This window comes from Pan troglodytes, chromosome 20 (assembly GCF_028858775.2).
Source record: "Pan troglodytes isolate AG18354 chromosome 20, NHGRI_mPanTro3-v2.0_pri, whole genome shotgun sequence".
Lineage (NCBI taxonomy): Eukaryota > Metazoa > Chordata > Mammalia > Primates > Hominidae > Pan > Pan troglodytes.
In genome coordinates this window covers 37,779,699-37,796,297 of record NC_072418.2, presented here as the reverse complement: position 1 = coordinate 37,796,297, position 16,599 = coordinate 37,779,699, and the positions used below count along the sequence as shown (strand labels likewise).

Here is a 16,599-nt window from a genome sequence, read left to right as displayed (position 1 = left end):
AATTTGTAACTTTTGACACTTGTAAAAATCAGAACAACTACCATAATAATCAAAATAATGAACACATCTCCCAACCAACATCATGTGATCTTCTAAGAGATAAAGTTTTACTTCTTTATTTTCTGATTTAGATGGCTTATTTTTTTCTTGCCTCATTGCTCTGGGTAGGACTTCCAGTACCATGTTAAATACGAGTGGTAAGAGTAGGCATCCTCATCTTGTTCCTGATCTTAGAGGAAATGATTTCAATTTCTCTTTATTGATTATGATGTTAGCAGTGGGTTTTTATATATTACCATATTTGTGTTGAGGTAAGTTCCTTCAATACCTATTTTGGTGATGGTTTCAGTATGAATGGATATTGAATATTATCAAGTGCTTTCTCTGCATCTTTTAAGGTGATCCTGTTGTTTTTATTCTTTATTTTGTTAATGTGGAATGTCATATTGATTCATTTGCATGTGTTGAACTATTCTTTTATTTCAGGGATAAAGTCTACTTGGTCATATTGTATAATTCTGTTAATGTGTGTTTGAACTTGGTTTTCTACTATATTATTGAAGATTTAATTGTGGATATTAGACGGTAGCTTTTTTTCTTTTCTTCTTTTGCTTTTATTATTATTTTAAATGGATGCAGTAATAATTGTATATATTTATGGGTTACAGTGGTATTTCAATACATGCATACAATGTGTAATGACCAAAGCAGGGTGATTAGCATATACACCTCCTCAAACATTGATCATTACTTCGTATTGGGAACATGCAGTATCTGCTCTTCTAGATATTTGAAAATATACAATAAATTGTATATTACACTCACCCTACAATCCTATAGAACACTAGAAGTTAGTCTTCCTATCTAGCTGCACTTTTATATCCATCCATCAACTTTTGGCTATATTCCCACCTCCCCCAACTACTTCCTGCCTCAAGTAACCATTATTCTACACTCTTCTTCTATGAGAGCAGCTTTTTTACTTCCACATGTGAGTGAGAACACATAGGATTCATCTTTCTGTACCTGGCTTCTTTTGCTTAAAACAATGACTCCAAGCTCATCCATGTTGCTGCAAATGACAGCATTTTATTCTTTTTCATAGCTAAATCCTATTTCATTGTGTATGTATACCATATTTTTTTCATCTGTTCACGTGTTCATGGACACTTAAGTCGATTCCATGTTTTGTCCATTGTGAACACTGCTGCAATAAACATGAGAGTGCAGATATCTCTTTGATATACTGATTTCCTTTTGCCTGGATGTGTACCCAGTAATGGGATTCTTGATCATATGGTAAATCTATTTTTAGTTTTTGAGGAACCCTCATACTGTTTTTCATAATAACTGTTCTAATTTACATTCCCACCAACAGCACACCAGAGTTCCCTCTTCTTTGCTTCCTCACCAGCATTTGGTATCTTTTGTCTTTTTCATAGTAGCCATTCTAACTGGGGTGAGGTGATATCTGAATGTGGTTTTGATTGGCGTTTTCCTGATGATGAGTGATGTTGAGCATTTTAAAAATACCTGTTGGTGTCTATGGCCATACCACCCTGAACGTGCCAGATCTCGTCTAAAAATACCTGTTGGCCATATGTGTGTGTCATCTTATGAGAGATGTTTATTCAGCTAATTTATCCATTTTTACATCAGATTACTTGTGGTTTTTCTTCTTGACATTGAATTGTTTGAGTTTCTTGTGTATTCTGGATCTTAATCCCTTGTTGAATGAATAGTTTACAATTTTTTTTGGCCATTCTGCAAGTTGTCTCTTCTCTCTGTTGATTGTTTCATTTGCTGTGCAATAGCTTTTTAGTTTACTATAATCCAGTTATCCTATTTTTGCTTTTGTTGCCTGTGCTTTTGGGTTCTTCACCATACACTCTTTGCCCAGATCAGTATTGTAGTATTTCCCCTATGTTTTCTTCAAGCAGTTTCATAGTTTCAGCTTTTTAAGTCTGTAAACTATTTCGAGTTGATTTTATCAATATAATGAGAGATAGGGGCCTAGTTTCATTTTTTTGGCATACGGATATCCAGTTTTTCAGGCACCATTGACTGAAGAGACTGTCCATTCACCAGTAAATGTTCTTGGTGCCTTTGTTGAAAATCACTTGGTTGTAAACAGCTGGATGTGTTTCTGAGTTATCTATTTAGTTTCACTGGTCTATGTGTCTGTTTTTATGCAAGTACCATGCTGTTTTGTTTACTATAGCTTTGTAGTCTATTTTGAAGTCAAGTCATGCCATGCTTTCAGCTTTGTTTTGTTTGCTCAGGATTGCTTTGGCCACTCAGAGTCTTTTGTAGTTTCATATAAATTTTAGGATTATTTTTTCTATTTCTGTGAAGATATCATTGATATTTTGATAGGAATTTCATTGAATCTGCAGGTCACTTTTGGTAACATGGTCATTTTCACAATAGTGCTCCTTCTAATTATGAACATGGGATATGTTTTCATTTTTTGGTGTCTTCTTCAATTGATTTCCTCAGTATTTTATAGTTGTTTTGGTAGAGGTCTTCTACCTTCTTTGTTAAATTTATTCTGAAGCATTTCTTTTTTTAATAGCTATTTTATATAAGATTGCTTTCTCGATTTCTTTTCTAATTTGTTGTTGATGTCCAGGAATGGTACTGCTTTTAATATGTTGATTTTGTATCCTTCACCTTTAATGAATGCATTGATCAGTTCTAAGAGTTTTTTTGGTGGTGCTTTAGGGGTTTTCTTTCTAAGAGATTTTTGGTGGTGCTTTAGGGGTTTTCTGTACATAAGATCGTGTCCTCTGCAAGCAGAGACAATTTGACATCCTTCTTTCCAGTCTGGATGCCCTTTATTTCTTCTTGCCTAATCACTCTGGCTAGGACTTCCAGTACTATATTGAATAAAAGTGGTGAAAGTGGACATTCTTGCCTTGTTCCAGATCTCAGAGGAAGAGCTTTGTACTTCTCCCTGTTCACTATGATGTTGGCTGTGGGTTTGCCGTACATTGATTTTCTGTGTTGGGCTACATTCCTTCTATACACAGTTTGTTAAGAGTTTTTACCATTAAGGACTATTGAATTTTATCATGCTTTTTCCACAGCTAATGAGATGATCATATGCTTCTTGTACTCATTCTGTTGGTGTCGTGTGTTCCTTTTATTGATTTGTGTATCTGGAAACATTCTTGCATCCCTGGGTTGAATCCCACTTGGTCATGGGGAATGATTACTTTAATGTACTGCTGAATTTGGTTGGCTAGTATTTTGTGGAGAATGTTTGCATCTGTGTTTATCATGGATATTGGCCTATAGTTTTCTGTTGTTGTGTGTGCTTCTCTGGTTTTGGTATCAGGATAATGTTGGTCTTGTAAAATGAATTTGGAAGAATTCCGTACTCTTCAATTTTCAGGAAGAGTTTAGGAAGAATTGCTGTTATTTCTTCCTAAATGTTTGGTTGAGTTCTGCAACGAAGCCATTGGAATCTAGACTTTTCTGTGATAGGAGATATTTTATTACAGATTTAATTTCTGACTTGTAATTGGTCTGTTCAGGAGTTTGATTTCTTTTCGGCTCAATCCCGGTAGGTTATATTTTTCCAGGAATTTATACATTTCTGCTAGGTGTTCTAATTTGTTGTCATATTGTTCGTAACAGCCTCTACTGTTATGAGGAAAAATCTAACCATGGAAAATCAACCCTGGATGAAGCCCAATTCCGCAGTGATGTGGCTGCCACCCACACCACAGGTCCACATACTGGTGTGAGTCAGGCTCAGCCAGGTGAGCAGGAGGTTTGGCCAAGGGGCACCAGGAAATCCTCATCTTTGCCGTTGGCTCGGCTGGAAGATCCCCAATCTCCATAGGTTTCTTGGGATTAAAGCAGAAAGGTAAATGTCAGGCCTGGTGAGTTTCCAGGTCTCTGGTATGCTCAGCCCCAGCAGCTGAACCACCCCACAAGGGTCAGACGCTCCACCTCTTGCTCCAGTCCCTCTCTCGCTAGATTTTCTGTCCTCTGACCTCAACCAGTGTGACTCAGTGTCTAGTGAAGTCATGCAGAGCCCATGCTGGAGACACATAGGGCATTTACGCCCCGGTTATTGCCCTCAGGACACTTAGGGGATGACTTAGGAGTGGAGGAAGAGGAAATGGTGGGGCTGAGGGTTCACCTTTGACTTGAAGAAGAAGAACAGATGGTCAGGCATTGGAATCACCCTAGCAGAGATCAGAGACAAAAAGAAACTTGACAGATTGGGGCACAACAGAGTGGAAAGCTGGGGTGCACAGGAAGAGGGCAGTGGGATCAGGTCCCAAGGGCATCAGGCTGGGTCTACCTGTTCAGCTCCTAGGTTCAAGTGATTCTCCTGCTTCAGCCTCCCGAGTAGCGGAGGTTACAAGCACCTGCCACCACACCCAGCTAAATTTTTTTTGGTATTTTTAGTGCAGACGGGGTTTCACCATGTTGGTCAGGCTGGTCTCGAACTCCTGACCTCAAATGATTCACCCATCTCTGCCTCCCAAAGTGCTGGGATTACAAGCATAAGCAACCACGCCTGGCCGGTTTATTGATTTTTAAACTCCAAATAGTTATTGCAAAAAGTTTTTTTTTCTTTTAAGTAAATTCACACAAAAAAAGAGAAATCGAAAGTGATGGTGGTGACCAGCAAGAGGAATAATAATTACACATTACACTCATCTTTATGTGTGTGTGTCAGTTCTGTTCAGGTTAACACTGAAACTCCAAACCCAGAACCCAGAGCCTCAAATCTGTGAGTGGAATGTCTTGAGATGGGCACGTGGAAGTCAAAGGATTTCTCTCTTTTTTCCTTCCTTTTTTGAAGTTATACATAAAAACTGTTTACCTTCTGTACTGTTCCAGAACTTTTACATACAGTGTCAGTCCTAGTTGTGAAAGATCCAGGCTGGGCACAGTGGCTCACGTCTGTAATCCCAGCACTTTGGGAGGCCGAGGTGGGCGGATCACGAGGTCAGGAGTTCAAGACCAGCCTGGCCAACATGGTGAAACCCTGTCTCTACTAAAGATACAAAAAATCAGCTGGGCATGGTGGCACATGCCTGTAATCCCAGCTACTTGGGAGGCTGAGGCAGGAGAATCGCTTGAACCCGGGAGCCGGAGGTTGCAGTGAGCTGAGATCGCACCACTGCACTCCAGCCTGGGCGACAAAGCAAGACTCCGTCTCAAAATAAATAAATAAATAAATAAAATAAATCATAAAATAAAAAAGAACAATCCAAAGAGAAACTGAATTTGCAGTCCAACACAAAGAGGGGAATTTCTAAAATAAATAATGCAACATGTTCTTTTCGCATTTAAAAAATTCATTTTAATAACCAAAAAAGTATGAAGTTTAAAAATATTAAAGAGTAATATATTAAAACTGTGGAAAAAAGGAAAAAGACACATCACAAAATTTTAACGTTAATACAAAGATCATAATTTAACATAATATATTCTGTGGATTTGCCATCTAGATAAATATGAACAAAATTAATTTAAAAAGCATAGCTTGGCAATAAATATGTTTTGATTAAAGGACATTGTAATTTTAAGAAATTATTCAATTTCATGACAACTTACAGATTATGGGTAGACTCACGGTAACCAGACAAATATTCTCTAACATTTTCCTTATTCTTTCAAACACATGTGAAATGCTTTTGCATCCTCAGAGAACTTACATCAACAGCTTCTTTGTCCAAAATTTCTCAGGACATTTTTAACTGTTTTCATTAACTTATAGTTGAAACTCATGGCCTTTGATCGTTAAAAGCTGAATGTTATGTGTGTCTGAATTAAATAACGTGAGATTTATTCTTGTCTTTATCTCCATGGATTTAAATTCCACCTACATGTTGAAAGCATATATTTTTGTCTCCAGGCCTGAGTCTCCCATGAGCTCCAAACTAGCGTGTCTCACAGTTTCTGTGTCTCATCCTCCTGGATGGCTAATGGATATCTTGATTGGAAACTTATCCAGCCCATTGTGGGATTCCGGATCTTTGCCCTAAACCTGCTTCTCCCCAGGCTTCACCTCTCAGAAGTGGCATCGCATCCACCCAGCTGCTCCAGCCCAACGTGACCCCCTTCCCCACTGCCCCTTGTTCCAGGTACACTGGCCATTTCTCCAACACACTAAACCCTTTCTCATCATGCTGCATTCTCTGCCCCAGACCTTCACCTGGTGGCTGCCTCAGGTTATTCAGGACTCGGGAGATGTCTCCTCACGTGCCTTCTGGGACCACCTGACCCAATGTGGCACCCCAAGCCAGTCCCACCCGATCACATTTCCCTGTTGGGTAGTCCTTGTGGTTCTCATCACTATTACAATTTTCTTCAGCTTTACAACCCCCTCTTCACCTTGGATGTGAACTTCAGGGAAGCAGCGCCCTCATCTGCCTTGTTCTCCATGGGGTGTCCGGCTCTGGGAAAAGGCCTGACCTGTGGCAGGAGACACTCCTTCCCTGGCTGAGTGCATGGGTGATGACTGGGGCAGACAGTGTGTTAAGTGAAGGCAATTCTGGGGACAAAGGCGAGAAGACATGGCCTGAGATGGGGGCCAGAAATGTCTGACCCGGGAGGAAATGACAGCTGAGAGGTAACAAAAAGAATGAGTGGAGGGGAGAAAGGATATTTGGGGCAGTGAGAGTCTGGGAGGGAGACAGAGGAGTTTAGGGCAGTGTGGGCTGATGGGCACAGGTGGCCATTGCCCAGGAGATCCAAGGAGCCTGCAGAAAGGGCCTGAGGTTTGGGGAGGGACCTTCCCCAGAGGGAGTTGGTGGAGCCTTGTCAATGCATTGAAGGCCACTGAGACCTCCAGCGAGGACGAAATCAACTGAAGGGTGAGGTGGGACAGAGGCACCATGCCTGAGAGTGGTGCTCGTTCCCTGTGACCTCAGTGTCCCCTGTCATGGTCACATGGCCACAGAGACCCCCATGGCCTCATGCAGATTGCCTGGTCCCAACAGCCCGAGGAGCAGAGCTGAGCTGCAGGTATTTATGGGGACGCTGAGGCCTGTGACTCAGCCAGGAGGGCAAGGTTTCCCAGCCTCCAGCATCTGGAGTCCTGGGGGATTGGGTCAAGGCGGGGTGGGGTTGTGTTGCGGGTAGAGAGAAGGAGGACTTGGGTAGGAGGAGATGGAGGATTGTGTTAGGGTTGATTTCCTGGGCTCAGAAAACACACATGTATACACATTCCTGTTGAGTTCTTCCTCAGTCACGTAATTTCGCAGGCAGACCCTGGTCACACACTGCATATGTGGTCACAGCCAACCCCACAGAGAAGCCAGAATACAGAGCTGAGCTGCAGGTGTTTATTGGGGATTGTTTGTTGATGGATAGAGTCAGGCCAGGAGTGTGGGGAGCCCTGAGGAAGGGAGGGCCAGGTGGGTTGCAGGGGTCCTCAGATCAGAAGGAAGTATCTACACATCTTTGCGGTCATCGCTGACAACGATCCTAGACTGTTGGGAAAGAAATAAAGTGGGGACCTGGGAGCCTCTGTGAAAGCATCCCCAGACCCATCATTACCACCCAGTCCCAGAGGTCAGAGGAGCTCCTTAAGGTCTGTCCATTTCTTGGGGATCCCAGGCTCTGGACAAACACAGTGAGTGTGGGTTGTGACTCCTGCTTGAGTGTGACTCTGCATGTGTTGGTGTAACACACGTGTATGCATGTGCCTGTGCAGGCATGGAGTGTGTGTGGCTGTTAACAGCATCCTGTGTGAGTGTGTGTTGCTGTGTGCTCATCATCAGTGCATTGATGTAGTGATTGTGGTTCCCTGTGTCCCTGGGCCTCTCCCGGGCACCAGGGGCAGAGGTTCTCCCCTTGCAGGGTTGCAGTGTCTGGGTTCAGGGCTGAAAAAGGTGAGGCAGGAGGCCCTGTTGAGGCCTGTGGGCGCCTTCATCTGATCATGAGCATCCTGGGATGTGGCTTCCTGCTCAGGATATGGCAAGCAGGAAGGGAAGGTAAGCGCAGGGCACAAGGCCTGGGACTTGTGGCTGTGCAGCATGTGCAGGTTCGCCAGGGCACACTCACCATATTCCAACAACAGCAAGCCTTTCTGGGAATGAAACAGAGGCAAAGCATTGCTAGAACTTGAGGAAGGACTCCTCCGTCAGGGGGCTGGGGTTGTATTGAGCAAGCTCCCGCTTCAGGTCCTCTGGGTATGCAAAAGCAACTCTCCCAAACAACTTATAGAAATCCAGGCAGGCATCCCCTGTGGTGGATGAGGCAAGATAAGAAAGCAGCAGAGGTCAGAATTCACTGAAACCTCCCCTGGCAAATGTCTGCAACAGTGACAGCTGAGACCCTGGGATGGCAATGACAGTGAAGGAGCAGGGCCACCTGTTTCCTCTCAGCCCTGCCCGCTTCTTTCTCACCCAGCTGGACGCTGCAGATTAGAGCCAGCAGAAGAGCACAGGCGGTGAGTGTCATCCTCATGACAGTGGAGTCTGGTCCCAGCAGGCAGAGACAGGGAATTGGCCATGGATGAGCTTTATGTATATCTGGACAACTGACACACACCTTCGTGTGTGTGTGTCTGTGTGTCTGTGTGTCTGTGTATGCACATAAGTGGGGTCAGGGCAGGTCTGCAGAGAGACCCAGGGCCCTTGGCTATGCTGTTGGGCTGGCAGCATATCAGGAACTCAGCTCAGCCTGCAGTGGGAGGGGTTGGGTGTTGGCGTGACAGTCTCTGTCCTCCCTGGAGTGTCCTGGGATTGGGAACGGGCTGAGCACTGTGGTGTGAGCGCGCAGGTCTGTGTGTGCATGTGTGCCCAGGAGCCCCTGGGGCATGACCCTGTGTCTTGGCAAATGTATCTGCACCTGGCATCCCCTAGATCAGAATCTGCCACCGAGTCCAGGCTCAACAAACATTTGCTAAGTGAGTTTGTCTGAATGTTTGCCTGTGCGTTTATTGTCCCTTCACGAAGATATTTCTGGGTAGACATCTGGGTTCGTGTGTGTGTTTCTCCCTGTGTCTGTGTTCATGAGCGACACCTGGGCGTGCAGTGGAAGGAGCACAGGCTCTGGACTGCACACTTGGGTGAGGCACTTTCAGCTCTGAAGACACAGAAACTCAGCTTGCTCATCTGTGAAACTGACAGCAATTCCCACCTCCCAAGCTCGTTGTGCTTCAGTTTATATAAAGCCCCTCACACAGGTTCTGCAAAGTGGGCACTCAGTTAATAGTACTTATTACATATGAGCCTTTCATAAAATATTGTGTTAATTATAAATGTTTCTACTTGCATCAAAATTATGTGAGTCCATGGAAATGTCCTAAGTGTCCGTCAGCACATAAATGAATACATGTGATATATTAATATAATTTGGCGAAAAAGATGAACTTTTTCTATATGTGTGACATGGCTGACACTTAAGAAATAAAACGAAGTGAAATAAGCCAGACGCAAAAGGACAAATGTGGTATGGTTTCACTTATATGAGTTACCCAGAATAAGCAACTAACTCTATAAAACAAAAGTAGAAGAGAGGTTACAAGGGGGCAGGGCAGAGCCTGGGGAGTTATTTCTTGATGGGTACAGAATTTTTGTTTGAAATGATGAAAAAGTTTTGGACATCGATAGTGGTAATGGTGGCACAACATTGAGAATTTACTTAATGCCACTGAACTTTACACTTAAAGTTAAAATGATTTAACTTCATGCTATGTATATTTTACCAGAGTAAAAAAAAAAAAAAAAAAAACCAAGGCTGGGGCTGGGCAAGGTGGCACTCACCAGTAATCCCAGTGCTTTGGGAGGCTGAGGCAGGAGGATCTCTTGAGGCCAAAAGTTTGAGACCATCTTGGGCAACATAGTGAGACCCTGCCTCTACAAACAAAATTTTTATTTTAGGCACTATCTGTTGACTTTCCAATATTGCAGATGAAGTGGAAGATTTAGTTATCTGTCTGCTCATATGCCACGTTACCCATCATCCCAATAGAGTTCTGCAAAACTTTGGTTGTTGATATAATCACAAATCATAAATCACAAATCACAAATCTTCTGTTGTTGATATACTCATAAAGGTATAAATGTTATTCACAGATGGGATATATAGTACATTGTAATTACCTTTCCTACCTTCTTGTACAGCCTTTTTTCTTTTTCTGTAGAAAGTAATTGTCTTCTTTTTTTTTTCTGCTTAACTTCCTGACTTCTTGTGGATATTTAGACCTCACATTGTCCATCTTTATCTTCATCAGGTGTTCTACCAATTTTTCTCCTTAAATTAATATTTTTTTGAAACTTTTACTCAAATTTGGACTATCCTCATTGAACAGAAATTGTCTAATGTTCTCCTTTTACCATCATTCTAGGAATAGTTTTTTTTAATTGATACATAATATTTTCCATGTTTATGGAGTACATGAGGTATTTTGTTACAGGCATAGAATGTGTAATGATAAGGTCAGGGTATTTGAAGGGTCCATCGCTTGGAGTATTCATCATTTCTATGCATTGGGAACAATTCAAGTCCTCCCTTCCAGCTACTTTGAAATACACAGCATTTGGTTGTTAGTTATGGTCACTCTATTCTGCTATCGAATGATGGAACTTATGCCTTTTATCTAACTGTAGGCTTTCATGCGTTAACCTCCCTCTCTTCATCTCCCCCCACCCACACCCTTCCCAGCCTGTAGTGTCTATGCTTCTACTCTCTATCTTTATGAAATCGACTTTTCTAGCTCCCACACATGAGTGAGTGCATGTGGTATTTGTCTTTCTATGCCTGGGTTATTTCAAATAACATAATTTTCTCCAGTTCCATTCATGTTGCTGTAAAAGACATGATTTCACTCTTTTTTATAGTAATAATATAGGGATAGTATTCCATTGTGTATATGTACCACATTTTCTTTATCCATTCACCCAGTGATGGACACTTAGGTTGACTGAGTATCTTGGCTATTGTGAACAGTGCTGTGATAAACATACAAGTGCAGGAATCCCTTTGATAGACTGACTTCCTCCTTTTCGGATAGATAACCGGTACTGGGATTGCTGGATTGTATGATAGTTTTAGTTTTAGTTTTCTGAGAAATGTCCATACTGTTTTCCATAGTGACTGTGCTAATTTACATTCCCACCGATAGTATCTAAGAGTTCATTTTTCTCCATATCCTCACTAGCATCTGTTATTTTTTGTCCTTTTAATAACAGCCATTCTAACTTGGGTGAAGTGATATTGCATTGTCTTTTATTTGTATTTCTCTGATAATTTGTGATTCTGAGCATTTTTTCATATACGTGTTGGTCATTTGTATGTCTTCTTTAGAGAGATGTTGGTTCATGTCCTTTGCCCAATTTTTTTTTTTTTTTTTTTTTTTGAGACGGAGTCTCAAAGCCCAGGCTGGAGTGCAGTGGCACGATCTCGACTCACTGCAACCTCCACCTCCTGGGTTCAAGCAATTCCCTGCCTCAGCCTCTCAAGTAGCTGGGATTACAAGGACCCGCCACCATGCCCGGCTAATTTTTTTGTATTTTTAGTAGAGACAGGGTTTCACCATGTTGGCCAGGCTAGTCTTGAACTCCTGACCTCGTGAGCCACCTGCCTTGGCCTCCCAAAGTGCTGGGCTTACAGGTGTGAGCCACCAGGCCCGGCCCCTTTGCCCACATTTAATGGGATTGTTTTTGGTGGTGTTTCAGTTACTGCAACACAATCTGTTTTGAAGAAAACCTCACATATGTGCCATGGTACAATCTTTCAGCAGCTCCCTATGTTAGTTTTAGGGCCCACAAGGGTGGAGGGGCTCTCCTGTGGGTAGCATTGCAGGAGTCCCCAGTGATACTGAGGACACTGAGGATCTCCCACTAGCCCTTTGCCTTTATAGAAAAGAAAAACAAAATCCTTTGAGACAGAACTGATCTTTTATCGTCTGCTCAACTAAATTGCACAGAAAGAGAGGCTGGAAGCCTGACTGGTAAGAAGTTTTTACCCTTTTTGCCAGCTTGTCAGCTTCCTGGGTTCCCTTCACTGCAGCTTCCAAAACAGCAGATGGCATTGGAGACCCTGCTTGTTGCACCAAAACTGTGGGGACAAGGCTCTTAGCCCCTGAAAGGTTTACTGTAAATCACTGACATGAGGAAGATTGATTTTTAGAAGAAATGGCATTCAAATTTATTTAATGTGTATATATGGGAGCCTTCAAAATGAAGACCTTTAGCTAATCTTTCCTAGATCTAGACTAGGAAAGATCTAGCAGCGTCCCTTCAAAATATGTCAAAGAAATATATTTTTGGGGTAAAATGATTTCTCTTAACTGGTCCTTGTTTCTAGTGCTGGAACTTGACTTTCTGCAGCTGCAGGAGTTTTAGTCGATATAAGAGGGGCCAAGAGTTGGTCAAACCTAACAGAAGATCAACCAAAACTAGAAATAGAAAAGGTGATCACCCAATTTACATACTGTCAAGATCTTTGAGCATAAAGAGAAGTTATAGCCATCTGGCAAACGACCTTGACCTTCCGCTACCAAATTCCAAAACGAAACTCCAAACCAGCTCCACGGGGACTCAAGATATGGAGACAGCCTCAAGCCAAATTTAGTTCAATTTGCCAATTCCCCACTTTGGATCAGCCATTGGATTTTGACATAGTGACCAAAACCCTGGGCATTGACACTCTCTGTCACCATTGTATTAGACTTACTTGGCCTCAGCACGGAATTCACAAGTCTTGATGTCAGATCAGTTAAATAATTGTGTTCTTGCTGATCTAGCCAAAGGGAGACCATTCAGTGCACGATGGATGTCTGCATACACACATTTAAGATTTGACAGGATACAGTGCACCAGGGGGACTATTACGATGACTACCAGAAAATAATACCAAGAGACCAAAGTGTACTCCTTCACAGGAGGCCCTATGAACAAAACCAGTCAAAACCAAACAAGTCAAAGTCCAGGCATATAAGCAGCTCAATAGTATTTGAGTCCAATTGGTCATAATCTTTGTTCGGGGTGTGATGGTGATTAAGTATTCACCATCACACCCTGAATATATTCAATAATAAGTCAGGTTGCTGGGCTAGGGCATTAATAGTACCTATAAAGAAGGAAAAATTGAGAAGGGGAGACCTCAAATTAGTTTCCTTAGGAGATATAACCAAGTGGTGATAACTTCACTTTCCCAACCTTTTTAAAGTTGTATGAGCTCTAAGTCCCTGCATTTATAACTTCACATCTGGAGAAAAATAATAAAGAGGTATCCGTTTATGTCATTAGCCTAGTACTGTAAGTCATAGTAACCTGGAGACCCACCAGAAAAAAACATAAAGATTCAAAATCCCTGGAAAAGCTAAGCTTGCCATTCATGAAAAGTTTTGGACATCGATAGTGGTGATGGTGGCACAACATCGTGAATGTACTTAATGCCACTGAACTATACACTTAACATAGTTAAAATGATTAACTTCATGCTATGTATATTTTACCAGAGTTAAAAAAATTTTTTTCTTCATGTATTGAAATTTTCTTCATGTATTTGATAAAAGTATCTAAAGAAATAGCCACCTTTTAAATTAAGCTTTCCGTAGTAGCAAAATCAGGGGAAGTGTAGATACAGCACTCAGTTTGATTCAGCACAAGTCCCCAACATGATCAAAATGATGTAAAGCAGCATGAGGCTGGGTGCAGGGGCTCACACCTGTAATCCCAGTACTTTGGGAGGCCAAGATGAGAGGATCACTTGAGCCCAGGAGTTTGAGACCAGCCTGGGCAACATAGGGAGACCCTGTCTCTATTAAAAAAAAAAAGAGAGAGAGAGAAATTAAACATTAGCCAGGTATGGTGCACACCTGTGATCCCAGATACTCAGGAGGCTGAGGTGGGAGGATCCCTTGAGTCCAGGAGGTCGAGGCTGCAGTGAGCCCCACTGTATTCCCACCTGGGTGACACAGCAAGACCTTATCTCAAATAAATTAAGCTGCATGATATTCTATTAAGTGTTTTGTTAGATGCATAAGTTATCATCTACCTTTTGGAGGGTGGCTTCTACTGAACCACTGGAAGGTGTGGTTGGCCATAAAGTCCAAGATTTTCCCCAATTTATGGATCTGTTGTGAATTCCACACTACCAGCACCCTACTACCACCAAGAGCAAGCCCTCAGGAACCCCACTGGAACCTTTCCTCAGTAGAAACTAGCTTATCTTAGTCTCTTTGAAGGCCGATGATCATTTTGTTTACTGTTTTGGCCTCTGATTATGGAAGGTATTATGGGAACTTTCAGAGGAAGCTATTCAAAAGGCAGGAGTGAGACCCATCAAAGAGCAAGATCTAAACCAGTGAAGAGGAAGAAAGGGTAAGCAAATTCTCTGCGGACCCAAGATAGGTCCTCAAGCATTGGAAAAGAGCGCCTCCTGGTGGTGTTTGAGCAGAAGTAAGTTAAATTTGACCTGTAAGCCTGATGGCTCCTGAACAAAGTTCAGTGGGAAAATTCTTTGTGGTCCCTTTACAGCATGCTGTTAAGGTGTATAACCACATGAAGAAGGACCCTACTGGATTTGTTCTGGTGACATTATATAGCAATTACTTATGATACTATGCACGAATAGCCTGCATACATAGTCCCCAGATCTTGAGTATGTGATGCTTGGAAGCATAATACATCTTTTGCAGGCATCACTCGAATGTGTTTTCTATATTTGGTAGTGATTAGGTTACTAATTGGAAAGGTTAGGATATTGTTTCCAGCAAGTGTAGGAAAACAAGTGATAGTGATGTCTAGAATATCAAGATAGCTTTCTGTTCTTCCTTTGGAGCGTCACGGTGAATTGGGAACACAGGGAGGCACTGGCATTTGTGAAATTGCTTCTTGAGTTTTTGGCATTAGCCCACAAGCCCAAGGATTGCTCAAGTTTTTTGCTACAGAATAAGCCTTAGGTAAAGCTATCCACAGATTATGGTCCCATGGATTTTCCTGTAAGGAAAAGGAAATAATTGGGGCAGAAGAAAATTAGGGGAAAAAAAGTAAAAGGATACGGCTTTCAGGATGGAGGTAAGTCTTGGCCCATGGTCTTAGGAGAGCTGTACATATGTAAGATGCTGTCTGCTTCTGGAGAAAAACTTCAAGAGTCTGCAGAGGTCCCTTTGAATTGTGTGATGTAGATCTAAGGTTTGCAACCCTGAAGTTTTACTGCAATTTGGGTGGGAAGAAGAACTTGATATGGTCCCTTTTAGTGGGGTTTAAGGGCAATCTTCCTCTGATATCATTTCCAGAAGACCCAATCTCCAGATTCCAAATCATGCAGGGCTTGATTGTTCTCATTGGTGGATCATGAAAAGCTTCCTTTACCTGGTGATAATATATTTTGGCATTAAACCTTTGAAGTATTTAGTCATATCAGAGTTTAAGAGAGTGAAATTCTATTATTAGGGGCATAAACTTTCCAGTGACTATTTTATCAGGGGCCAATTTATGCTTTCTGGTGGGGATGAATCTGATTGCTATCAAGGCCAATGGTAATACAGTTGGCCGTGGAAATATAATCAATTCAATGAGCTTTGCCGATTTCAGTTTTGTTTTTGTTTTTGTTGTTGTCATTGTTTGTTTTTTTGGGGGGGATGGGTGTTCCTTTTTTTTGTTTGTTTTGGAGACAGGATCTTCCTCTGTCATCCAGGCTGGAGTGCAGTGACGCAATCTTGGCTCACTGCAACCTTCACCTCCTGGATTCAAGCGATTCTCCTGCTTCAGCCTCCAGAGTAGCTGGGATTACAGGCATGCACCACAGGCTAATTTTTTGTATTTTTAGTAGAGATGGGGTTTTGCCATGTTGGCCAGGCTGGTCTCGAACTCCTGACCTCAAGTGATCTGCCCACCTCAGCTTCCAAAAGTGCTGGGATTGCAGGCGCGAGCCACTGCACCCAGCCCAATTTCAGTTTCAAAATGCCATTTGTCCTTTTGACCTTTCCAGAAGACTGAGGGTGATAAGGACAGTGTTAATGCCACTGTGTCCATGACATCTTATGTTACATAACTACTTTATAACTTGTCCAGTAAAATGGTCTCCCTTTAACACTGGGGATTTCTCCAGGGATGCCCCAGCAAGGAAACACATTTTCTAATAACTTTCTAATGATTTTTTAAACTACTGTCACAGCCTCAGCTTACCTACCTCTACCCAACCAGAAAACATTCAAACTCTTAAGAGAACATACTGATATGCCATTGAAGTTGGCAATTGAGAGAAATCCATCTGTCAGTTTTTAAATAGCCCATCGGGTGGTGTATTCCCACCTGAAATTTTAATTGCCTTTCCAGAATTACGGGTTTGACAAACCAAACATTCATTATTTTCCTCTCTAGAGAGAGTTTTTGCCTTGTAGATCTGATCAGGAAAAAATAAAAACAATATAAATAAATAACACAAAATATTTATTATCAACCATTTTAGCAATTTTAGAAAAATCACCCAGCCATTTTTTTTTTTTTTTTTATGATTTTGCCTGTCTCATGATGAGTTGTGGAGTGTAGCGCTTTTAAGAATTGAAGCTCGAGGGACTCACGATGGACCCGGTGTCTGTCTGCGATGTGATGCTGGAGAACTTTGCACTTGTGGCCTCGCTGGGTAAGTCCCTCATACCTCAGCATC

General features: G+C 42.1%; 1 protein-coding gene across 3 annotated transcripts in view; it reads left to right on the top strand.

Moving 5' to 3' along the window:
• The window catches only part of SCGB2B2 (secretoglobin family 2B member 2), a 93,113-nt gene that overhangs the window by 22,038 nt on the left and 54,476 nt on the right, over positions 1-16,599 (top strand). The window contains exon 2 of one of the 3 annotated variants that reach the window (XM_063800663.1): positions 16,469-16,575. The exons of 1 other annotated variant lie outside the window; for it this stretch is intronic. The gene's annotated coding sequence lies outside the window, so the exon portion shown is untranslated. Of the gene's footprint in view, positions 1-14,218; positions 16,576-16,599 lie in introns of all 3 variants that reach the window. One more of the 3 variants, XM_063800662.1, reaches the window with a different exon arrangement.